Below are 21,196 nucleotides of genomic sequence, written 5' to 3' on the forward strand. Positions count from 1 at the left end.
CATAAAAAACGTGCATTTATAAAGAACCATTCGCAACCACAGGACGTCTCAGAGCACTTTACAGACAATTAGGTACTTCTGAAGTGTAGTCACTGTTGTAATGTGGGAAACACAGCAGCCAATTTCCACACAGCAAGCTCCCACAAACAACAATGTGATAATAACCAGATAATCTGTTTTTGTGATGTTGATTGAGGAATAAATAGAGCTAGGGATAACTTCCCTGCTCTTTGTCAAAATACTGCTCAGGGATTTGAGAGCGCAGACGGGGCCTCAGTTTAACATTTCACCCAAAAGGCAACCCTCAGTACTATACTAGAGTGTCAGCTATGCATTTTGTGCTTATGTCCTGGCATGGTATTTGAATCTACAATCTTCTGGCCGTAAACTAGGTGTGCTACCAATTGAGCCACAGCTGATACACAGTTTGCAGTTTAACTTGTAGCACATCGCAAGCTCAATCACTGCCTTTCTGATGAAATAGAAGCTCCAGAGACAGATCCACCTCTTAGGAAGAGGAGCTGGCTATTCAGCCCCTCAAGCTTGTCCCTCCATTCAGTTAGATCATAGTTAATCAGTATCTTAAAGCCATTTACCCACATTGATTCTGCAACTCTTTATACACTTGCCTAACAAAAAAATGTATCAATCTCGTTTTTTTAAATTTTCAATTGACCTAGCCTCAACAGCTTATAGGGGAGACAGTTCCAGATTCCCACTGCCCTTTATGTGAAAACATGCTTCTTGACACCACTCCCATAATAGCCTATCTCTAATTTTAATGTTATACCTCCTTCTTCTTGACTCCCCACCAGAGGAAGTCTCTAACTACCCTCTTAATGTCCTTAGGTACAATGGCCATTAGCCGAAGACTATGTTCATAGGACATTGTCAAGGGCACACCGCCACTGATGTACCCTCATGGATCTATCCTTTTGTAAGTTATGATGCTATTGAAATACCCGAAAGATACTTCTTATCCAGTCTCCTTCAAGACCATCCTTAAAAGTCATTTCCTTGATCGCACCCCCATGCCTCCTTCCCAATCTCTCCTTCTTTGGCTTAGCATGCATTTTTCCCTTTTGTCTCTGAAATGCCTTGGGAATTTGTTTTTAATACTGTTAAACAGTGCTGTACAAATGCACATTGTTGATAATCTAGGAAAGAGAGCTTGGAGATGGGGGTGATAGCATCAGTTTTGATAGGGAAAGAGACTGCCCCAGGAAAGGGAACCATATACCATCATTGTTCATGCATACATAGGTGTTCATACACAGCAGAATCTGTAAGTTTCAGATAAAACTAGAGGACATTGAATGGGCAAGTATAATTTCTAGCTCAACAAAATCCTTAATTATTGTGACAGACATAGTTTGACATGACAGTTGTTTCTTATCCCATTACTTAAAATGATGAAATTGAAACATTGGCTTACTGTTAATTTGGATTTACCATGCCAAAAAATGTTCTTCACAACCTGATAGGACTTGAGATTGGCAAAGTCTAGGTACAACTGCTTATTGCCCTGCACAATATTCCTGGGTATGAAATATTATGCACCCGTCTAAACTAAACAGGTTAACTTCTACATTAAAAGCGTGCATGCAGGAATGGAGCACATTAACTTTACCAATCACAAGTTTTATTTTATAGTGATAATTATATTCCACTGCTCTACCGGAGTAGATTTTATAGTTCTAGCTCTACTGATGGTTGCAGGAATAGAAATCTACCTTGTATTTCACAAGAGTCTTTAAATAAGAAGTAATTCTGAAATTGCCAGAAACCATATTGTAAAACTGATGGATAAGCCATACTCCCTCTTGTACCTATTTTTGATTATTATACTGAAGATCATCACCATAGCAACAGCTCAGGTGTGAGCTTCATGCCATCTCTCCACATTACCTCCAGACTAGTTCAACCTTGTTAGCTACTTGCTTCTGGGTTACTCATACTTTTGACATTTAATAATCTGACCATTTTGGTATATGTTGCACACAAGCTCTTGACATTTCCATTTGATCCCCAGTTGCAACAAGCTAGTGCGATTCCACCTCAATAATTAAACCTTTCGATCCCTGGCTCAGATATCCATTGTCCAATTTCACTCAAGCTTTGCCATAATCCTTTAGACTTTGTCCCTAATGCATAGCTTGTATTTTAGATGATAAATGAAAGTGTTGCGGGGGGGGCGGCGGGGGGGATGCAAAGGCAAGATTTGGAATTGCTGTCAGCTATTTTATTGCGAGACCGATTCATTTCATTTTGTCCAGGAAAAAAGTGCTTTTCCATTTAGTCTAGGTGGTAAAATGATTACATTTCTTACAGTTGTGGTGCACAATTTCTCTACAATATTATCTGTATTTCCTCATTATTTATCCAGTCTGGAAATGTTTTTTCTACTGGATTCATCTCTTGATAATCACATCGCACTCCATAACATACTGCAACGCTTAATTCAAGAAATAAAGTGTCCCTCTATTGTAGGAAAATTCAACAGACTAATCATATAAAACATGGGTGGCTGATGACAGCTTAGGAAAAAGGTGTGAATATGTCCTTTCACAATGCCATGAAGTAATCGTTACCCCACACTCACTTTAAACTGTTAATTAATTGATTCTCTTCCAAAAAAACACACAAATGTCCCTTCATCTCAGATGGTGCAACCCTTGAATGTCTGTTATCACAGGGTGCAAAATCCCCAGGACTTTAATTTTGTTTTACAGACTGCTATAAAATAATTACAGATGAATCCACATGACCTCACAATGCAACAAAACATGTTTAACTATACACTTTGACAGGCTGCCTTGTAACACAAAGAATCTTTTCTTAACCCGATGTCTGGTTCAACTGAAAGACATGAAAATCAAAGGGGGCTAAATTCGATAGCCTCCAGAAAATGAGTGCGGGAATTGCAGTGCATGATTAACCTGCGCCCATTGACTGTGATGATGCCAACTTCATGCTGCCTGCTCATTCCAATGATTGCAGGCTTCACACATCAGCAGCAGGCCAATATCATGAGTGGCTAGCACCACAGAAAGCACTCTGTAATGCTTAAATGTAGACTGCACCCATTAAAGGAAATGTGCAGTGTGGACGGATCAGGTGCTGGAAGTCATGCAGGAATTGACTCTGGCCTAGGAAACGAAGAATGGCACGACATGAGGGAAAGCGGGCTCCAAGGTTTTCAGAGGCTGAACTGGAGGTTTTGGTACAGGAGGTGAAAAGGAGGAGAGATGTCTTGTATTCACAGGAGTCCAGGAGGCTGTCTGGGCAAATACTCAGAAGGCAGTGGGAAAAGACCACAATGGAGGTTTGTGCCAAGAGTCAAGCTCCGAGAACCTGGATGTAGAGCTGCAAAAAGTTCAATGACCTCACATGAGTGGTCAAAGTCAGTGAATCCATCTTCGAATTCCATATCCTACCAACTGCATCACTGGGGTTCAGTTGGGAGAATTGCTTCCTGAACATCCTGGGCAGATATGACCTCCTGCTGAGATCCCTTCTCCCCCTGCTCCTCCTTCCTCTTCCAGCAGCTTGTCTGCATGGCCTCTGTTCATTCACAGAATCACACAGTGTAGAAGAGGCCCTTCGGCCCATCGAGTCTGCACCGATGCGTTAAAGACACCTGACCTGTCTACCTAATCCCATTTGCCAGCACTTGGCCCATAGCCTTGAATGTTATGACGTGCCAAGTGCTCATCCAGGTACTTTTTAAAGGATGTGAGGCAGCCTGCCTCTACCACCCTCCCAGGCAGGGCATTCCAGCCCACCATTCTCCCAGTTGTGCTGTATTCCAAGAAGAATGCATACTGTTGCACCCATGTCTCCGAGGAATTGATTTGTGCAGAAGCCTTAAAATCAGCACAAACTCTTTCAGCACCAGCCATACCACTCCCTGTAGACATTTACCACTTTAAGCAACCATACAAAGCACCAAACACTAGTAGAACTGAAGCAGAAGCAACAGCCAGAAGAAATCAACTAGCAACTAACCCATAAGTAGTTGATGATCCCTTTAAATAGCACTGGTTGTGGGAGATAGTGTGGACCTTCCTGCTGAGGAATGCATGGTCAGCTGTTTGATGTTAAAAGAGGGTGTTAGCTGAGGCATGAGCACCAATATGGCAGGGCTGATGTCAAATCAGCATTGCGCACTGATTGACGTCATGCAGCACAGACAGATTATGCTTCTGATGGGACTTTCAATGCATGCACTAACAGCTTCACCAATATGGTTTACGGCACAATTCACCCCCCAATGTGGACATGCACTGCTGTCACCATTTTGGAGATCTAAGGGCACCTATACCACCCAATAAGCAGGCACAAAAAATCCCCATTTCTCACCCATAGCATCATATGACACAGGAGATGGCCATTTGGTTCATCATGTTGATCCTGGGGATCTTAGAAAGAGTTACTCCATTCGTCCTACACCCCCTGTTCTTTCCCCAGAGCTCTGCAAATTTTTCCTTTTTAAATATATATCCAAGTCTCTTTTGAAAGTCAATAATGAATCTGCTTTCACCACCCTTTCAGGCAGTATATTTCAGTTCATAGCCTCTTGCTGCGTAATAAGTAATTAGTAATAAATTACTAATGATCTAAACACGCATTAAGGATAAAGCCTAAAGCATTATGGCAAAGCTTGAATGAACTAGTAATAAGTAATAAAGATTAATAAGTAATTCATGCAAAGTTATTTGACAAAATCTTTTACACTCAGTGCAGACTAGAAAATTAGAAACCTTTGTTACAAAATGTTTGTTTTAATAAAAGGGGAGAGGCAATTCCTTTAGTATCACGGTTGGTACTTCGCAAGTGATGAAGCCAGGTTAGATTCCCAGATTTATGCAGTTATTTGATCTCAGCTACACTGATGGTTGAAGCACTACAATTGGCCTTGGCATCACACATTTGGGAGTGGATATCCAGGCCAGGGCTGGAAGAGTGCATGTGTTCGGCTATCAGGTGAGGACAGAATGGGGCTGGGCCATGATTTCGCGCCACAGTGAAATAAACAGTCAATATTCACCATCTGGATCACACATAATAGATTAGCAATAAAAACAAGAAATTCGGGAAATACTCACCAGGTCTGGCAGCATCTGTGGAGAGAGAAGAAGAGTTAACGTTTCAGGTCAGTGACCCTTCATCAGAACTGGCAAAGATTAGAAATGTAACAGGTTGTAAGCAAATAAAGTGGGTGTGGGGCAAGAGATAACAAAAGAGAAGGTGTTGATAGGACAGGATCACAGAGAATAACTGACCAGAAGGTCATGGAGCAAAGGCAAATGGTATGTTAATGGTGTGGTGAAAGACAAAGCGTTAGTGCAGAGAGGGTGTTAATGGACAGAAAAATGAACAGCCCTGGCCTTAGCACAGACATAAAAAAAACAGTGGGCAGGCACATGGTAAGAAAAATGAATGATGAAATAAACTAAAATAAAATAAAAAGAATAAAGAAAAAAATAACTGAAAATAAAAAGGGGGGCCCGTCATGCTCTGAAATTATTGAACTCAATGTTCAGTTTGGCAGGCTGTAGCGTGCCTAATCGGTAAATGAGGTGCTGTTCCTCGAGCTTGCGTTGATGTTCACTGGAACACTGCAGCAAGACCAGGACAGATATGTAGGCATGATAGCGGGGGGGGGTGTTGAAATGGCAACCATTCATTAATTTTTCTTACCATGTGCCTACCCACTGTTTTTTTCATGTTTGTGCTAAGGCCAGGGCTGTTCATTTTTCTGTCCATTAACACCCTCTCTGCACTAACGCTTTGTCTTTCAACACACCATTAACATACTGTTTGCCTTTGCTCCATGACCTTCTGGTCAGTTATTTTCAGTGACCCTGACCTATCAACACCTTTACTTTTGTTATGTCTTGCCCCTACCCCTACTTTATTTGCTTAAAACCTATTACATTTCTAACCTTTGCCAGTTCTGATGAAGGGTCACTGACTTGAAATGTTAACTCTGCTTCTCTCTCCACAGATGCTGCCAGACCTGCTGAGTATTTCCAGCATTTCTTGTTTTTATTTCAGATTTCCAGCATCTGCAGTATTTTGCTTTCATAATAGGGGAAGTATCAAAGAACATGGAACTACACGTTAATATGAGTCAGTGTTATAAGAAATGGGATAGAGGAGGGAAAAAAGGCATCATAAAAATAATACATCAAAATACATTTCTGCATTAATCGCAACTACCATAGTTACATAATTTGGGTGACTCAAACCAGATTTGTATGGAATCAGTTTATATGCCTATTTATCTGTAATTTTCTAGACTAAAAGGCATTTCAAAACAATTCCCCCATAAAACACACAAGTTCCAATCCTCACCAAGGCCAAATACTTCAATCACTTTCCTCCCCCACATACCTCCCCTCAAATCTGGCACCAAGCTCATGGTTTACATGGCCACAATGTTACCTGCCCTCCTGTATGTGTCAGAAACATGGGGACTGTACAGCAGACATCTCAAAACCCTGGAGAGAGATCACCAGCAGTGCTTCCGCAAGATCCTACAAATTCAGTGGCAGGACAGGCGCTCCACTATCAGTGTCCCCACTCAGGCCAACACCCCCAGTATTGAGACACTGGTCGTGACTAGTCAGTTACGTCAGGTGGGCCACATCATCCGCATGCTTGACACAAGACTCCCAAAACAAGCTTTCTACTCTGAGCTCCGTCACGGCAAGAGGTTGCCAGGAGGGCAGTGGAAATGCTACAAGGATGTCCTTAAAGCCTCCCTGAAAAAATGTAACATCTCCACTGATTCGTGGGAATCTCTTGCCCGAGACCGCCCAAAATGGAGAAGAAGTATCCACAAAGATGCCAACCAGCTCGAACAACATCGACATGCCCAGGCAGCGACCAAGCGCAAACAGCGGAAGGAGCATTTGGAAATTCGAGCAATCCATCCACTCGCCTCATCAAACACAACCTGCCCCACCTGTGGCAGAGTGTGCAGATCCAGGTGAACATTTACCAGGTGTTATTCACCTACATTTCTTCTTGTGGTCAGTGCACTTTAATGAAGTGTGCACTAGTGAGCAAGCAAAGTTGTTTCTGACCCAAACAAAGGGAGCACTTAAGATTTTTAAAAAGGGTTTGCATTTAGATAGTGCCTTTCATGACCACTGGATGTCTCAAACACTTTACAGCCAGTGAAATGCTTTTGAAGTGTAGTCACTGTTGTAATGTAGGAAACGCAGCAACCAGTATGTGCACAGCAAACTCCCACAAACAGCAATCTAATAATAGTGTGATAATCAATTTTAGTGATTTTGGTTGAGGGATAAATATCGGCCAGGACACCGGGGATAACTCCCTTGCTCTTCTTTGAAATAGGGCCGTGGGATCTTTTACATCCACCCAAGCAAGCAAATGGGGCCTCTGTTTAATGTCTCATCTGAAAGACAGCACTTCCAACAGTGCAGCCCCCCTTCAGTACTGCACTGGAGTGTCAGCCTTGATTTTTGTGCTGAAGACCCGGAGTGGGACTTAGAATCATAGAATGGTTACAGCACAAAGGAGGCCATTCAGCCCATCGTGTCTATGCCAGCTCTCTGGAAGAGCAACTCTCCTCGACACACTCCCCTGCCTTTTCCCCGTAGCTCTGCACATTTCTTTTCTCTTTAGATAATTATCTAATTCTCTTTTGAAGGCCTCGATTGAATTTACCTCGACCACACTCTCAGGCAATACATTCCAGATCCTAACTGTTGCATAAAAAAAAAAAATTCCTCGTGTCACTTTTGCTTCTTTTGTCGATCGCCTTAAATCTGTGCCCTCTTGTTCTCAACCAATGGGAACAGTTTTTCCCTATCTACTCTGTCCAGACCTCTTATGATTTTGAACACCTTTATCAAATCTCCTGTTAATCTGCTCTTCTCCAAGGAGAACAGGCTCAGCTTCTCCAGCCTATCTGAGTAACTTAAGTTCCACATCCCTGGAACCATGCTCAGGAATCTTTTCTGCACCCTCTCTAATGCCTTTACATCCTTCCTAAAGTGTGGTGCCCAGAGCTGAACACAATACCTCAGTTGTGGCCGAACCAGTGTTTTATACAGGTTTATCATAACTTCCTTGTTTTAGTACTCTATTGCTTCTATTTATAAAGCCTTGGATCCAAATGCTTTATTAACTGCTTTCTCAACCTATCCTGCAACCTTCAATGATTTGTGCACATATATCCAGGTCTCTCTGCTCCTGCACCCCCTTTAGAATTGTACCCTTTAATTTATACTGCCTCTCCTCACTCTTCCTACCAAAATGAATCATTTCACACTTTTCTACATTAAATTTCATCTGCCACTTGTCCACCCATTCCACCAGCTGGTCTCTGTCCTTTTGAAGTTTATCACAATCCTCCTCACAGTTCACAATACTTCCAAGTTTTGTGTCATCTGCAAATTTTGAAACTGTGCCCTATACACCCAAGTTTAGGTCATTAATATAGATTAAGAAAAGCAGAGGTCCGAACAATGACCCCTCCTCCAGTCTGAAAAACAGCCGTTCACAACTAATCTCTATTTCTGTCACTCAGCCAATTTTGTATCCATGCTGTTGCTGTCCCTTTTTATTTCCATGGGTTCTAACTTTGATGTCAAGCCTGTTATGTGGTACTTTATCAAATGCCTTTTGGAACTCTATGTACACCACATCCACCACATTACTCTCACCAAGCCTCTCTGTTAGCTCAACAAAAAAGTCAAGCAAAGTTGGGGAGGTGTGACCCCCAGGTCTCTTACTCTTACCTGGAGGTCTTGCTGCTGTGAGATGAGCTCTACAAAGGAAGGGAGGAAGAGGACAACCAGTCAGGCATGGATGGAAGTGGCTGAGGAAATCAGCAGCAGGAGTGTACTCCCTCCAACCTGGAGACAGTGCACCAAGAAGATCCAGGACCTCAGGAGGATGGGAAAGGTGAGTGATGGTAACACTTTCAAGTGCCAATCCCCACACTTCGACTTGACCAGCATTCTCTGCACAGCATGCCTCAGCTCAACACATCTTGCAACTCCACTCATTCCTCTCTCCCCAAGCACCTCACAACCTCATCTGAGCAGCCAACACTCATACTCCCCCTCAGTCTGTTGGCCTCTCATACCTATACCTCACAGTCACCCTCCACAAATGGAGTCCTTCCCTCAAGCCATTACAAGCACTCACATCTCTCTGCTTTCTCTCCTTGCGGGAGGGGTTATTCTGCCTGGAGCAAAGGAGATTGGGGGGAGATTTGATAGAGGTGTACAAGATTATGACAGGCTTAGATAAGTTAGACAAGAAAAAACTGTTCCCATTAACTGATGGAACAAGGAGTAGGGGACACAGATTGAAGGTTTTGGGCAAGAGATGCAGGGGGAATGTGAGGAAGAACTATTTTACGCAGTGAGTGGTAATGACCTGGAACTCACTGCCCACAAAAGTGGTGGAAGTGGGGACAATCAATGATTTCAAAAGGAAATTGGATGGGCACTTGAAGGAAATAAACTTTCAGGGCTACGGGGATTGAACGGGAAGTGGGACAGACTGGATTGCTCCACAGAGAGCTGGAATGGACTTGATGGGCCAAATGGCCTCCTTCTGTGTCGTAAATTAGTCTATGACTCTAAGAGAGCACATAATTTGGTGAGAGGCAGGGATGCAGGGTGGGGGGAGAGAGTGAGGATGGGCCTCCAGTGACAGTCACCTTGTCAGCATGCCTGCCTGCTCCACTGGGAAAGAGGTCTTGTTCCAGGAGATTGCAGATGTCAGCAGTGAGCTGCCGTGGGAGCCCAAGACTCCTGACGCACTGGTGCTCACTAGTGACCGTAAAAGTTTCTATAGGTATGTGAAGAGAAAAAGATTGGTGAAGAGAAAGGTAGGTCCCTTACAGTCAGAAACAGGGGAATTTATTATGGGGAACAAAGAAATGGCTGACCAACTAAATGCATACTTCGGTTCTGTCTTCATAAAGGACGACACAAATATCATACCAGAAATGTTGGGCAACACAAGGCTTAGTGAGAGAGAGGAACTGAAGGAAATCAGTATTAGTAGAGAAATGGTGTTGGGTAAATTGATGGGATTGAAGGCCGATAGATTCCCAGGGCCTGATGGTCTGCATCCCAGAGTACTTAAGGAAGTGTCCCTTGGTGCATTGGTGGTCATCTTCCAAGATTCTATAGTCTCTGGAACAGTTCCTGCAGATTGGAGGGTAGCTAATGTAAACCCACTATTTAAAAAGGGAGGTAGAGAGAAAGCAGGGAATTTTAGACCAAGACTCTGCTTCTCTTTCCACAGATGCTGCCAGACCTGCTGAGTGAATCCAGCATTTCTTGTTTTTGTTTCAGATTTCCAGCATCCGCAGTATTTTGCTTGAATTTTAGACCAGTTAGCCTGACATCAGTAATGGGGAAAATTCTAGAGTCCATTATCAAAGATTTTATAGCAGAGCACTTAGAGAACAGTGGTAGAATCGGGCAGAGTCAGCATGGATTTATGAAAGGGAAATCATGCTTGACAGATCTACTAGAATTCTTTGAGGATGTAACTAGTAGAGTTGATAAGGGGGAGCCAGTGGATGTGGTTTATTTGGACTTTCAGAAGCTTTCGCCAAAGTCCCACATAAGAGATTAGCGTATAAAATTAAAGCGCATGGGATTGGGGGTAGTGTATTGTGATGGATAGAAAATTGGTTGGCAGACAGGAAACATGCCAAAGACTTGCAGGTTGGTAGGTAAATTGGCCATTAGCAATTGCCCCTAGCATAGGTAGGTGGTAGGGAAAATATAGGGACAGGTGGGGATGTGGTAGGAATATGGAATTAGTGTAGGATTAAATGGGTGGTTGATGGTCGGCACAGACTCGGTGGGCCGAAGGGCCTGTTTCAGTGCTGTATCTCTAAATCTAAATCTAAATCTAAAAATCTAAAGAGTAGGGATAAATGGGTCTTTTTCCGAATGGCAGACAGTAACTAGTTGGGTACCACAGGGATCGGTGCTAGGACTGCAGCTATTCACAATATATATTAATGATTTAGATGAGGGAACTAAATGTAATATCTCCAAATTTGCAGATGACCCAAAACTGGGTGGGAGGGTGAGTTGTGAGGAGGATGCAGAGAGGCTTCAGGGTGATTTGGACAAGTTGAGTGAGTGGGCTAATGCATGGCAGATGAGGTATAATGTGGATAAATGTGAGGTTATCCATTTTGGTAGCAAAAACAGGAAGGCAGATTATTATCTGAACGGCTATAAACTGAGAGAGGGGAATATGCAGTGAGATCTGGGTGCTCTCATACACCAGTCGCTGAATGTAATCATGCAGGTGCAACAGGCGGTAAAAAAGGCAAATGGTATGTTGGCCTTCATAGCGAGAGGATTCGAGTACAGCAGCGGGGATGACTTGCTGCAATTATACAGGGCCTTGGTGAGGCCACACCTGGAATATTATGTGCAGTTTTGGACTCCTTATCTGAGGAAGGATGTTCTTGCCATAGAGGGAGTGCAGCGAAGGTTTACCAGACTGCTTCCTGGGATGGAAGGACTGACGTATGAGGAGAGATTGAGTCGGTTAGGATTATATTTGCTGGAGTTCAGAAGAATGAGGGGGGATCTCATAGAAACCTATAAAATTCTAACAGGACATGACAGGGTAGATGCAGGAAGGATGTTCCCAATGGTGGGGGAGTCCAGGACCAGGGGTCATAGTCTAAGGATAGGGGTAAACCTTTCAGGACTGAGATGAGGCGAAATTTCTTCACCCAGAGAGTGGTGAGCCTGTGGAATTCGCTACCACAGAAGACAGTTGAGGCCAAAGCATTGTATGTTTTCAAGAAGGAGTTAGATATAGCTCTTTGGTCGAAAGGGATCAAAGGATATAGGGCGAAAGCGGGAACAGGTTTCTGAGTTGGATGATCAGCCATGATCATAATGAATGGTGGAGCAGGCTCGAAGGGCCAAATGGCCTATTCTTGTTCCTATTTTCTATGTTTCTGTTTCTATGACATATCGAGAGAGCTGTTCCACTGCCTCTAGACCCTGTGTTGTGGGAGCTCGCCTCCTTCCAGTTGTATCTCAGTGTCTATCCCATCTGCCCTGTGGAGGGGCATACAGCTGAGGGAAAGACACTGGTACTGCTGCTGGTGTTGCTTCTGCTACCATTGGAGTTGTTAGCATTGGCCTGTGCTCTTGCCCGTGAACATAACCTCCTTGCTTTTCAATTCTGTCTCTAGGAATAAACTCCAGTGCTTTGTTTTTTTTTATTTCCTCATTAACCTGCGTCACTACTTTAATGATTAGTGTATCTTTACCCCAGATACTTTTTCTCCTCTACCCCATTTAAACACTTATTTTCCAAGCAGTAGGTGGCCTCCTTATTCTTATGAACAATATACACTACATTTATCAATACTGAGATTCCTTTTCCAATTTTGTACCCATTCTGCAAGTTTAGTAATTTCTTCTTGTATTTTGTCACATTTTTCTCAGCATTAGCTGTATCCCCCCAATTTGGTGTCATTGCAAATTTTGAAATTGTACCAATAGCACTCCAGCTCAGAGTTTCGGGTTCGCCCATGGGGTATTTTGGCCAGGGCCTGATCAGAATTTCAGATCTCAAGAATCTGACATTACTTGAAGAAAAATCATTTTTAAAATGGTGTCAGGTCAGCTCTCTCAGCATGATTTTATTTCACATATAAAGGCCCTGTCCATTTTAAACTGCAATGATTCATTGATAGATAACAAACTCACTATTAACTAGACTCAGCAACAAGGATTTCTTTGAGGATTCCCAGTACCAATTGATTCGCTTTCAAGGGATTCATTTGTACTGTGGCTCCATAGGTATATGTCATTAGCCTCAGTAGAGAAACATAAAACAGATCTGAGCCAAGACTATCTTGTTAGTTGTAATGATACAAGTTGGACAGAGCATTCTTCTTTTTCTTCACTACATTATGTAGCAGAGTCCAATATTTCAAAAAAGAGAGAAGTGAAATTTCTATTGACCCCTTTTTGATGCTTGTAGCCTCAAACACTGTTCAAAATAATGTTGCAACTCACAGTGAAAGCCCATCAAAGCTTGAAAGATTTTCTGTATAAATTGAAGGTGGGCAAACTAAAATCTGCACAAAGTGTGTCTAAAGACAGATGATTATATCTGAAATTGAAGGAACATTGTCTCCCTCCCTTTGGGGACTCCACAGTTATGCAACGGTTTATTTTTGAGAAGAAACTAGTGAGAAAATTCAACGATGACAGCAAGTCTTCCAAGAAACAAAGTTAAAGGCAACTGAACAATTTTTTTTTACCTTCTCCTCGTAGCTATATAATTCAACTCATCAAGCCCTCCATTCCCTAATGTTAGCACAAAGGTCTGGGTGAATAAAGAACAGGTTTCCCTGCTTTATACTCAAACAGTAAACAAAAGATAATATAACCCATATAGTGAAACTTACTTGGCACAATTTGTGTCATTGGCCCACAATCCACCACAGATGGTATTTGGCTTTGGAATAGAGTTATGCAACATAAAAGGCTAAGCAACTTAGAAATAAACCAACGGAAATGTGATTATCAGCAAGTGACATAATATTTCTAATTTCTAGTATTATATGATTTTCTCATTGATAAACTGCAATTAGATCAAATTCAAAGTCATTTTAAAATGTATGTTTATTTATTTCATTCCTACATTCATAAAATCCCTTGCAGTTTACCCTCTTTAGATAAATGGGGAGGAAATTTAACCCCCAAGAACGGGTGGGATGGGGGCGGATGGAGAGTTAAAATTAATTATTTTTTGATTGCTACCTCAATTTAGCTCCAATGCACCCATTTCTGAGTTTAATGGAGGTGCGTTTGGATGCCTGTGAATAACCTAATGACTGAAGTTGGGCTTCAATTACTATAGGTTGTCAGGGAGTTATGATGGCCATTAATGTCCTTTGGAGACCTTAATGCGATTTAAAAATGTAATTTAACTTGGGTTTAAATTTAATGTCTCCAGCATGGGTTTCCCAGTGCAAGGGAAACTTAACCAGTAAAATGGATGCATGCTTAAGCTGGATTTCAGGTGGAGATTTCAATTTGCGATGGCCTCATCAGAATTAAACCTCACTTATTTTAGCTGGTGTCTCAGTTCCCTCTGGCAGACATTTGGCAGAGAGCTCTTGTGTGGACGCATCTTTTTCTCCATTTTGGAGGCTTTTAAATTGACAAGGTCAGGATGGGAAGTGCATTGAATGTGCTTGACAGTACAGCAGCAGGGAAGATCATCACCATCCATGATAACAAAGCAATGCTATGGTGGGATCAGCACATGCACAGCAGAGAGCGGCACAGGAGGGAGGTGCACAGGAGAGGGTTGAGATACAAACATATGAATTAGGAGCAGGGTGGACTGAGGCTCAGCTTTGTTGACCTCTCAAAAGAGCAGGGCTTCCACTGGCTGAGGTTGTTGAGTTTGGAGATGGCAGCCTCCTAGAAGAAGACTTGATACCTGCTGGACCTGGTGGACATGCATTACCACTAGCTCTGAAGGTCACACTGCCCTCAATATTCTTGTCTTTGGTTCCTTCAAAGATGCAACCAGAGACATTGAGGGTATCCGCAGTTAACTGCACATAAATGCGTAAGGCAGGCAACGAATGGATTGGGACTGGGAGTAATGTAAACTTGCCCTGTTATGTCAATAGCCAGAATGAGCGGGCACTCAGATTCGCCTCTCTGGCTGGATTCCCACAAGTACCGGGTGCCATTAATTGCACACACGTGGCAAACTGAGCACCACTGCAGCTATTAGGAGCTTTTATAAACTGCAAGGGATATTCATCTATTTACGTGCAGTTGCTGTGCAACCACAAGAAGAGGCTCATACAGGTATGTGCCAGATTCCCTGGGAGTTGTCATGATGCATTTATACTGTGGTGTTCAATATTCCAGACCTTTTAGTTCGTGGAAGCAGCCTTGAGGGCTGGCTCATAGGAGACAAGGGGTACCTCCTTCGAACTTGATTCATGTCACCATCAAGGAACCCCACCAATGAGGAACAAGAGAACTACAGTGAGAGCTACATGACCACCAGATGTGTTACAGAGTAAACCATTGGAATATTGATGTACCTCAGGTGCCTAAATAGGTCTGGAGGTACCCTTCAGCAAGGGTCTCCAGAATGATAGTGTTGTGCTGCATCCTGCACAGCTTTGCACAGCAGAGAGGATTGCAGATGGAGGGCAATGAAGGAACTCACTACTCATCTTCAGTTGAGGAGAATATAGTGGAGGAAAATGTGGCACACATCGCTAGATCAGCTACTTACATTGCTGTCTGGCTGCCCTATTATCGCAAAGGTTCACCCAGTGTTCAACATAGGAAATGAAATCCTGCAGTCCACCAGGTCCATCCTCACCCCTCCCTTTCCACTAGACAGTTCTTGAACCACTCATCCACTCATTGCATAGTTCTCCAATGGGTCCTGCCGAGTAATGGCATTCATTGTGAAACAAATGAACGATCGAGTTGGCACTCGGGGCAGAATAATGGGCAAGATGTGAAAGTGGTGCTAATCAATAAATCCTATGTATCATTAAAAGAAGAGGAAACTTAACAACACAATATTTTGGCAAACACCCATGTACATACCCTTGGTGAATTACAACTTCTTGAATTTAAGCTTCTATGTGGTGCATCCATGATGCTTCAGCAGAAGTATAGGCAGACCGCTAGGATCCCTGCTCTGATTGCTGAAATACTTTTGTCCTATGCCCGCTGAGTATTTGAGCACCTAAGGGCCATGCTAAAGAGTGTTTTAGATGTACCTGTGCAGGAGCAGACTTGGTCAATGGGGTACAAGGCAGCATATTGGGTACTTGTTAGCGCTGGGATGGGGGGGAGTGGGGTGGTGGGGAGGGACTAGGTGGTAATGGGTGAGAATTGGAAGCACTTTGACTGGTGTTCCCACTTTCATGTCTCTTTTTACCATCATCCTTCTCCTGGGCCAGTGCCACGTCGCTTCTCTGCAGACCAGATTGGTGGAGATCAGTGACACGTTTTAAGGCTACAGATACAGTATTTATCATCTTGTTTAAGACAACAGACATCTCCTGCACAGCTGTGGTGAAGACCTGCATGCACTCATTTCAGAAACATCCTTGAAACTCCATGGAGGTGGTCACTGTCTCCATGGCAGACATGCTCACGCCACCAATTCACTAGCAATCAAATTGGATTCCTCCATCCTCTCTACCAGTGTAGAGAGTGGGTATGGCATGTCTGTCATTAACTGGCTAAGTTGCTGATGAATCTGTAGCATTTTCAATCTCAATGACAGCCCCAGGATTCAGCATTTGTGTCCAGTTGTGCAGAGCTTGGAGAGAATTGCACTCGAGTCGTGGACTCTCCACAGCTTTCCCAGCCACCAGTGTCTGCTTGTGCTCACTTGTGAGGTGTGAATCACCAGGTGAAAACCCATCTCACTGTCGACATGAACCCACCAAAGTGCGAGTATTTGTGTTGGTGCATGGTTGAATGTCCTGTGACCTCAGGAGAAATGAGGTCCTCAATCATCCTTATGGATATCATATGATTCATGCTGTATGTGTAAAGGCCCTGGAAGATAAATGAAAAGGTTATCATTTCATCGTGGCAAAGTCGCAATCTTGACAATCACTATTTAGTGTTCTCATGGTTTAGTCATGGACGAAATAAAGTCAGCGTATGAGGGTCAGAGAGATATTGTAATTCTGTTACCAGCTATCTGTGAGCTCCCTGTCTGTCCATCACAGCCTGAGAGGGATGCCGATGTGTTACCTCCAGGGCTCGAATGCCTCCTCTTCTGCATCTATTAGCTGTGCAAATTGTGGCGACCCATCTCCAGTTCTCTCCCTTGCGCTTAGTGCTGTCTTCTACAACAAGGGTGAGGGGTGAAAAAAGGCCTGTGAGTGTAGGTCAGGCATTCACCTGATGGATGCAGTACATGTGTTGAGGGTGACTATGAGACAGATGTGCAATATTGTACAAGGATTGGGTGAGTGATAACAGTGGATGGATAAATGTGGAGGTGATGAAGTGCATGGAAAGTGAAAGCTGGTGCTGCTGAAAGTTAAGTGGGTGTGAGGAGTGATGTAATGGAGTACGTTTGGCAAGGCACAGTGGAAAGGGGTGGGCATTTAAACTACAGGATGTAGGTGAATCAGCAAATGTGCTCACATTTCCTGACTCGGTAAGGTCATTAAACCTCTTCCTGCATTGCATCCAAGTCCTGGATACAACTCTCCTGTTGCTCATCTCCTTAGCTACCTCCAACCACACCTTCTTGTTAAGAGCTGCAAGTTGCTTCCTCCCATTGCTGGGCAAAATTATATCCCTCCTCCTGAGTGCACCCAGCAGTAATTCCAGTGATGAGCCATTGAATCTGGTGCTGATCATGCTCTAAGTGCAGCATCTGTCATGAACATCTCAAATTGGTCTGTGCCCTTTAAATATAGCTGAGATCAGGCCATGCTGAGCAGCTTGCAAAGGGGAAACCCAGTCAGAATGAATTGTTTCAATTGAGTTGGGATCGCAGATTGTGACCCGCTGACTGGACTTCCAGGTTTCACTTATGCATAGCTACCACAGCACGCACCACCACCCCACCCCTATCCTGCCCCACCACCCAACTAGCTCAGGAATAGGCCAGTTAATCCCACAAGCCTGTTTCACCATTCAGTTAGATCATGGTTGATCTGTATCTTAACTCAATTTATCTGCTTGGGTTCCATAAGCCTTGCCTAACAGAAATCTATTAGCTTCAGCGTTTAACATTTCAACTGAAAGAATCTAATGTACAGCATGAGTTCTATGCTGTTCTCCAACTTCCCAGGCCTCATCTCCGCCATACGGTTCTCAAACACACCTATGATGGGCTCTATCACTTTGACTTTCCAATTAAGCACAAATGTAACTTTTTTAAATAGAGCACAGGTAATTGACAAATGATTCGCACCATGGAAAATCATGGGGTGTATAGTGTGATTGCACAAGCCTGCAATTTATTTTTTGTGAAAACACTATCAAGTGCATTTATATCCGGTTCTGCTATTTGATCCTGAGATTCAGACTTTAGCCTGCCTCTTCCAGAGCCACTTTTTCTTATCTTCATGTCCCTCACATGGCAGACACAAAATTTGCCATGTCTGTGTGGCGCTGTCAATCTTGCTTCTTCCATTGTGTACTTAGGACCACCCTCCCTCATCAAAAATGTATTCACCAGGCCTCCTAACAGAATTCAGGGGGAAGTTGCAGGGCTATACCAATGAAACAACTGTGTCTAATTCTCTGCACTCCACATTTAAAAAACAAACAAACAGACCCACATTGCCATCCAAGCTGGACAGTCACCCAAAGGGTTAATATTCAAACGCACCCAAGTTCACCACCCCCTCCCCATTCCCACTCTCCCAGAGTTCAGAAAAGATACATTTTCTTTCAGTCAGCTGTACTAATTTAGCACTCAAGATTATCGTCAGCTACAGTGAAATTATAATGTCAAAAGTCTCTCAGTAAGTCTGCAGTTACATGCCACAGAGATCATCACTAAGCACCAAGTTTAATTAACACAAGAGCCATTTCTCATCATTTCCAAGACTTTCCTTTTCTACTGAAGCCCATGCATCAGCAGACAATTTACATATTCAGTCGTTCTCTGGGTCCAACAAAATATTGTTTTTCTTCACCAATACTCGTTCAGGTTAATTAAAAAAGATACGCAGTTGGATAGTTTCTTCACCCTTTTAACAAAATGAAATGTTATTCAACTGTAATCCTATTTTGAATTTAAAAGATTTGGATGCATTCTTCCCAATTATTTCCGTATCATTTTCATTACCGACGAAATAGCAGGAACCTTTCTTTCTGGATCATATAATGCGAAGAGATGCTGCAATTTTCAGATGCAGTACCAGTAATATCTCTAATCTAACACATCCTCCACATTCTAGCAGCAGGTAGGGGTATCCAGTAACCAGCATGCATCGTATATTCCCCCACTCCCCCCATCCTAATAATGCCAGCTGGTCCAGCTACTCACCCTTAGAATGTTCATGCTCAATGTCAGTTCCTCACTACCATCACTTCTGATCCAATTATTTTCCCAAACCTTTCTTTCTCTTGAGATCTCATGCAGCCCACTGCCCGAATCTCACAATTTTATTTATTTCATTCCTCCTCAGTGTTGACCCCCTTGCTGTCAATGATTACTCACACTTGATTAGCTTCTTTTGCTCTCTTGGTTGAAAGATTGGGACATGGCAGCCAAGAGACCAATTTCTTTGCTCACTGCCAGTGGTGTGGAATTGCTCCCTTTTTTTGTTTCAATGTTCCTCTGATGTTCTTCCTTAAGGAGCTGATCCAATAATCTAGCAGAATCCTACCGTCCATCATCCAAGCCAATTGCTCGTGCGACCCAAGAAAGTTTGTAGGCTATTGCACCATGGGGCATCATATAAAAACTTGACATGCACCCACCCAGCAAACCTATTGAATGAGGAATCAGGAATGTGTGTCAAGGCTGATTCCCCACCCCCACCCCCCCACTAATTGATGGGCACCATTCCTAACTGGTGTCCAATGACCCAAGTTGCAATAGGGCAATGAGGCTTGGCTGTAGTGACCTCTGCAGTTGAAATGTCTGCGAACACTTTGCCCTTCCCCCTCTAATCCCCAGTTGCCTCCAGCTCTGACTGCCAGGGATTGTTTCTCATGGGTCCTGGCTGCAGATCCTCTCATGAAATTCCTCCTCCTACCCAGATAGTGAATCAGGTTGGATGTCCAGCAATAGGTCAGGAACTTTTATTTAAACGAGAAACTGTCATTCCAATTGGCAGGGCCTCTATTTCCCTGACCCACTCCCACTCTACTGGGCTCCTCGCACCATTCCTGCATCCCTCCCCAGAAAAATAGAGGCCTTGCTGGCCAGGTTTACACATGGGCACCTGGCAAGGTGAGAAAGAGGAAAACTAATGGAACAGCACTTGAGCCTTCAGGAGTGCAGAAAATTGTATTTTTGTTTAAAAAGTACAAAATAACCGAAGCAAGAGAAACCAAGTTTAACAAATATCGAAGGCATCAGAGAAGGCAGCTCTCTGACAGAGATAAAGCTCGAAAGGATCCCAGCCCACCCCCATCCACTACCGCACCCTTCCCTCTATTATTCATGTGTAAATTTAGACAATGAATGTTTAAGTGGTTTATCCATAGAGGAAGAGGGGCTGCATCGCAAACGAAGCAAAGCCTTCCCTCCTCTCATGTTCGCATGGACCCAATTCTTTTGCAGCACCTGATTAAAGTATATTTAAGAAAGAGAGAGCACTGTCTATCTTTCACATCCCAGCACAGAATACATCTTCATGCTTGTAAATTATTCTTGGCTCAATAATCAATGGCTACTAGTCATGTGGTTGTATTCAGCCACAGCATCAGACTTTACACATGAACAGATGGCAGGATACATGGAAATCTCAGCCCTCGCACTGAATTAAACATGATTAAAAACAGATTTTTTTCTGGAAAAGTGTTTCAAAATTGCTTGAATGCATCAAATATGAATGACGATTTGGTGCTTTGTAGGAGGAGTTTAAACATTCAAGTAATGACCAGAGACAAAGCATAAATATATATAAAAAGAAGCAACAAAAGCTATAGGTCATGTCAGATCACACTTTCTAAATATTTAGAAACTTCTTCAAATCTGTTGCAAAATGAGAAGATATTCATTCTTTCACATAGGAACAGGAGCAGGCCATTCAGCTCTCTACTCCTTCATCCAAGTCAATTAAATCCCCCAATTATTTTTTTCCAAGAGCAAATTTTATTGCACTGAAGAAAAGCTAAAAACTTGGTAACCAAGAAACACAGCAATATAAACAGAAAATTCTAGAAATTCACATGTCAGTCAGCAGGTATAGAGAGAAAAGACAGGTTGACTCTTAAGCCAAGGTAGTTACAAGGAAGTACACAGAAGTCCAACACAGAAGTCCTTGAAGCGGCCAACATCCCCAGCTTATACACACTACTGAGTCAGCGGCGCTTGAGATGGCTTGGCCATGTGAGCCGCATGGAAGATGGCAGGATCCCCAAAGACACATTGTACAGCGAGCTCGCCACTGGTATCAGACCCACCGGCCGTCCATGTCTCCGTTATAAAGACG

This window comes from Heterodontus francisci, chromosome 2 (assembly GCF_036365525.1).
Source record: "Heterodontus francisci isolate sHetFra1 chromosome 2, sHetFra1.hap1, whole genome shotgun sequence".
NCBI classification, from domain to species: domain Eukaryota; kingdom Metazoa; phylum Chordata; class Chondrichthyes; order Heterodontiformes; family Heterodontidae; genus Heterodontus; species Heterodontus francisci.